This window comes from Toxorhynchites rutilus, chromosome 2, assembly GCF_029784135.1.
Source record: "Toxorhynchites rutilus septentrionalis strain SRP chromosome 2, ASM2978413v1, whole genome shotgun sequence".
NCBI classification, from domain to species: domain Eukaryota; kingdom Metazoa; phylum Arthropoda; class Insecta; order Diptera; family Culicidae; genus Toxorhynchites; species Toxorhynchites rutilus.
The window spans coordinates 268,917,235-268,923,225 of record NC_073745.1 but is presented as its reverse complement, the minus strand read 5'-3'; the positions used below and the strand labels follow the sequence as shown (position 1 = coordinate 268,923,225).

At 37.4% G+C, this 5,991-nt stretch overlaps 1 long non-coding RNA gene across 1 annotated transcript; it reads right to left on the bottom strand.

The window, feature by feature from the left end:
- Positions 1-244: 244 nt before the first annotated feature.
- LOC129767847 (uncharacterized) lies at positions 245-4,931 on the bottom strand. The gene is made up of 3 exons (XR_008741582.1): positions 4,827-4,931; positions 405-672; positions 245-351 (listed from the first exon to the last, which is right to left on the bottom strand). It is a non-coding gene; the product is annotated as an uncharacterized LOC129767847 (long non-coding RNA).
- Between the last annotated feature and the right edge of the window lie 1,060 nt (positions 4,932-5,991).

The window sequence follows — 5,991 nt, the reverse complement described above, 5'->3', positions numbered from 1 at the left end:
ATTGCAACTCTATTGAACTATTGATACTCATTTTTCATTAATAAACAGTATGCAACACGTCAATTTTAAAACATATGGATATGATTTCTACAGATCAACTTGTTAAAATTGAACAGCTGTTCAGAAAAAAAAAACATATTTCAACAATATGTAATAAAAGTATTTAAAATATGTTGCATCTCAGTACAACATAAAACATATGAACAACATATTTGTGTAACGAAATGAAGAAGAAAAACTCACAAGATATCTCGACATTTTCTATTTCATCACTGCTACTTCTTGCGCTGTCGGCGGGTTGATTTACAACTTCTCCCAATTGAATCCAGTGTTCAGGATTCCCTGGTAATGCTAGAAGTGAAAACAGTTTATTATACGGTTTTTATTCAATACGATACACTCACCATCAGCATTGATTCTTCGACGCCGCTCAACCGAGTATGAGACATTTTCGCACTCTTCATTCCTGTTATAGCAAGAGGAATCGAAATGTTTCGAACAAATTCCTTGGTTACCTAGAGGTTTCCACTGTTTTTGTTGTCCACAATAAGCGATCTATTTCAAGAGCAGATCCTCTCTTTTGGGAAATCTATGCACGGTAATACATTCAGCTTTATTTTTGTATCGAGAACGAGTTATTTCGCAGCCCTTAACGGCACAGAAATTAGCCATCTGCAAGAAAACGAAATTATATTTTGACGTGGGACTACGTCTAACCGGAATATATGGAGGGTAAAATGAAAACCTAAACACAGAACATGCAGGAAAAAATGAAAGATTTCGAATGCTTATAGCTCGAACATTTCGTACTGGATAGGAGAGATGTTTGCATCACTTGATAGGGAATATTTCTACGCATCTATCGCAACTAACAAAATGTTGTTTTTCATTAGATAAACAATTGAATAACTGTAAAATATTAGGCGTTATCTAAACGCCCTAACTGCATCGTTTTGATTGGCCCGATTTACGGTTTCCCTAACACAACCATCAAAACCAAGCAGCCTTGGGGAAATCGGCATTGCAAATACATGAAAGTAGGGGGACTTTTGTTCTCATCGAAAAATGTTCCCTAACACAGAATTTAAAACCAAGCAGCGAAATCGGCATTGCAAGCACACGAAAGAGCCTAGAGGCGAGTGAACTGAAAAGTTTAAACCCTCTTAAAGCCAAAAAGAAGAAAAAGAACACACGAAAGTAGGGGGAGCTTTTGTTCCCACCGAAATGTGTTCCCTAATAGAGATTTCTAAACCAAGGTGCCTGGAGAAATCGGTATTTCAAATTCATGCAAGTCGGGGGTATTTTTGTTCCGACTGGAATGTGTTTCCCTAACACAGACTTCAAATCCATGAAGCGTGGGAAAATCGGCATTGCGAATTCATACAAATCGGGGGTATTTTTGTTCCGATTGAAATGTGTTTCCCTAACACAGACTTCAAAACCGAGGTTTCTGGGGAAATCGGCTCTGCAAATAAATGCAAACTGCGAGTACTTTTGTCCTCGCTTGCCTTTGTGCAGAGTGGAATATGTCTGTCCTAACATGATCTTCTAAACTTAGGAACCTGGGAAAATCGTGCAGCCACTAGAAGCGAATGAACTTCCCAGTTTCAAGCAAATTCGAGATTCGAGAAGTATGTACACTTTTGGGATGTAAACTTCAGAGGGAAATGTAAAATAAAATAATCGTTTGATAATTTTTTTTTGTCTTTATTGGAAAGATTTTCAGCCTTAGGCTGGTTCATCAAACGTTTGATAATTCTTCCGTACATATATTTTGTTCTAGTCATCATACCAAACGTAAAAGGTCCGTCATTAAATTTACTTGTAACGAAGAACAATCAATCACAATAAATGAATTGACTTTACACGGCATTTGTTCATTTTTTTCACTCACAGAGCAAATATATTGAACTCAATTGAATTTGGAAACTGTTTCATTCAATCAAGAATTTAATCAATACAAACGAATGATTGCTAAGCTAAGGTAGTTCCACGTGAACCTTTTTGACGTAGGACTACGTCTAACCGGAAGATATAGGGGGTGAAATGGAAATCTAGGCACTGAACAAGTAGGAAAAAATGCAAGATTTGGAACGCTTATAACTCGAGCATTTCTCAATAGGTCGCAAAGGTTTTTGCATCAATTGATAGGAAATATATCTACGCATCTATCATAACGAATAACATTTTATTTTTCTTGAGATAAATAATTGAATAATTGTGAAATATCAAGCATTGTCCAAATGCACTATGTGCCCATTTTTGATTGGTCCATTTTGTGCTCCTCAAATCGTACCGACCAAAACGGGCAACCAGAGCAGCAGCGAAATAGAATGAAGCACGATTGGAAAGGAAAAAGAAAAAGACGGGTGGGTAATGTCGGGGACATAACCGGAGTGACGTAGGACAATACAAAGGGGACAGCTTTTGTTAAATATATATTTTAAATATATTGTTTTATTTTGCACTGGTACTAACGCGCTCGGCCTAGCTACCCTTGCGGGGAACTCCAGATCAACACGCTTCGAGCGGGATTTTGCCTTTCCCTTCACTTTTCCTCCTTTACCATGTCCAGACATGGCTGCTTGGGTTGGTTTGTCGATGTGTTGTGATGCGAACCGATGTGGTGTACGGTTTGAATGAGAATGATCGTTACGGCAGCGGAGCGGGGATTTTTAAGCTGACTGGCTGGCTCGAGAATTACGCATGTGTGAGACTGCGACCAATGTTTCGTTCATTTTTTTCTTTTTCCTTTCCAATCGTGCTTCATTCTATTTCGCTGCTGTTCTGGTTGCCCGTTTTGGTCGGTACGATTTGAGGAGCACAAAATGGACCAATCAAAAATGAGCACATAGTGCATTTTGACAATGCTTGATATTTCACAATTATTCAATTATTTATCTCAAGAAAAATGAAATGTTATTCGTTATGATAGATGCGTAGATATATTTCCTATCAATTGATGCAAAAACCTTTGCGATCTATTGAGAAATGCTCGAGTTATAAGCGTTCCAAATCTTGCATTTTTTCCTACTTGTTCAGTGCCTGGATTTCCATTTCACCCCCTATATCTTCCGGTTAGACGTAGTCCTACGTCAAAAAATGAGGGAAACATTGGTCGCAGTCTCACACATGCGTAATTCTCGAGCCAGCCAGTCAGCTTAAAAATCCCCGCTCCGCTGCCGTAACGATCATTCTCATTCAAACCGTACACCACATCGGTTCGCATCACAACACATCAACAAACCAACCCAAGCAGCCATGTCTGAACATGGTAAAGGAGGAAAAGTGAAGGGAAAGGCGAAGTGATCGAGTTAGCTGGCAAAGCTGCTCGCGACGATAACAAAACCCGCATTCGGAACAGAACACATTCGGTTCGGTGGACATCAAGACAACAGGCAGTTGCAGCGAGTGGCGAGTGGCAAACGCAATCGCAAAACGGCAGCAGGTAGCAGTAGAAGAAAGTTTGTTCTTTATACAATCTGCTTTGGTGGCAAATCCAGAACAAGGCGGCATCGAGTGCGTTCGAAATGTTTTTTTTTAAAACCACGAGTACTAAGTTTTCTAAATTGGAACCATTCCATAAAACACGGTGCTTATCAGGGCCATTAAACCTTTCAAAAAAGAGTTTACGAAAAAAATACAGTTCACTGCTTTCTAAAATAATATCCAAAATAATAATAAAACACAAATTGATTTTTTCATAATTTGTTTGCCAGGATATGATGAGAATGTGAATTTGGCAGTTGTTCTGAGCTTATTGATAGTTGGGGACTTTCCTGATTATTCAATTTTCACCAATTCTTAAATTGTTTCCAGATTGAAAGTACAGTAATTTACAATTAGTTCGACATTTAGCTAATTGGACGGAGATGTAATGCGACTTATTTAGTTGGACATTTTTGTAAACATAGAGATCCAAATTATGACCCCACATTGAAAGTCGACATTGTACCACTGTCATCGCAAATGTTCAATTACAGGTTAAAATCGCCTCCAATGCGACACTGAGTGGTGCTTCGGCACGTCGCATTGAATGTAATTTACTATACAACATGTCACAAAGCTGGATGGGAAGAAATTTTTCAACTGTGAAAGCTGTGGCGAGTGGCAACAAATCGCTAAACAGAAAGGTTTAGTCGAACAAGATGGGGATATCGAGTGATAACAAAACAATAAACTCTTTAGATTGAAGATAATTTTGTGATCCTGAAAAGGACCCTTTTTAGCCTACATATGAATCCAACGAGCGAACAAATCGTAATGAATGTATTTTTTTGCCATCGCTGCCTTTTAACGCTCATTCGTTCGTCTCGTTGGACTCGCCCCTTTGACTGAGTCTGCCGATTTGTCTCTATCCTGTGAGCATGTACCGCTAAAGTACAAAACGCGCGCTGATGACCACCTATGCATTCCCTATCACAGCCATTATTTTGATTGTACAATATGTGCATACGCCAAAAGATGCCCGGCGTTGAACATTTAATAAGTACAAAGCCTTCAGAAAAAAATCAAGAATCAACTATGAGATAGTGAGAAAAAATTCAGAAAGTTTGTATAAAAACAAGCAAAAACAAAACACCAAAGGTTCTTTTCAGAACCCCCAACATGTTCATAAAGAGTAAACAGTAAACTAATCCATTTTTCAGGTAGATAGGTAGGTATTCACGTAGGAGAAGAAAATAAAACAATATATTTAAAATATATATTTAGCAAAAGCTGTCCCCTTTGTATAGTCCTACGTCACTCCGGTTATGTCCCCGACATTACCCACCCGTCTTTTTTTATTATATATTGCACCATTTAAAAGATAAAAATACACTTACCTCGAAACTCCTCACAGGTGATTCCTCTGCCCAAATAAACTATTCTTATTTCTTGGCACAATTCAAATGTTTTGATAACAAACAATTGTAATGTTATTCGATGTTAATTGATGTTAAATGATTTTTATAATCCAGAAATATTCTCGTTCGTGGAATGTTCATCAGAGCCAAACTTGACAGCAATATTTTTCCCACGTTTTGCAGTCAAATCCCTTTCCACAGTCCTCTGTATGTTTATACCGTTTCCCCTCGCGCACTTATTGACGACACGGTCACACCTTTATTCTACAAATCTGGGGTAAAAGAAAACATTTTGTAATTAGTGATCCCCGACTTTTGAAATTAATCGAGTAATCGCCACACTGAGAGAAATAATTAGTTTGACTAATTTTACTAATTTGTTATAATTTTTCTGCCGTTATAATTTGTATTTGGAATTATTTTAGTTACTAGTGGTGCTGCGGTTGCTGTTTGGTTTACTAACGTAACAGCTCTTCTTCAGCAGCAAAAATGAAAACAAGCCAAGCATCGTACAAAAGTCTTACAAGAAATCCGAATAAATCATAATCGCAATAACATCAATCAAAGTATGTATCGTGTACATTTGAAATCGCATAAAATGTAAAAACTCGATTTTATATACCATTATCAAATTAAGTCGCAATTCGGTATAATAAACATCAATTTTATGATGCACATTGTCGTAAAATATATTTAATCCGCATCATATGCGTATATTACGCTGATGCAGTTTGTGTTTTGTATAAGCATATAATTTAAATCGATTCAGTACTGTAGTAAATCGTGTTGCATGCTGAAGAAAATCATGAAACAGTAAATCATATTAGATCCTAATAAAGAACATATTACATCATATTGAAATGTCAATGAAATGCTGATGCACTTGAAAGTTTTAACCGCTGTTGAATTGAATTTCAGATAGCCGTGCGAGATAGCTGGTGGATGATAATCCGGACGACCGGAGTTCGAACCCACATCGGAGCAGTTTTCACCAATCATCAATCTGTGCCATTTTAAATATTCATATTCCACTCCCAACACAAGTCAATTAAACAATTATTATTTCTACAAACATAAATACTCATATATAAAAATGGCGATTCGTGAGGCTATAATAAACATTTCACGAAAATATGTTGCGCCA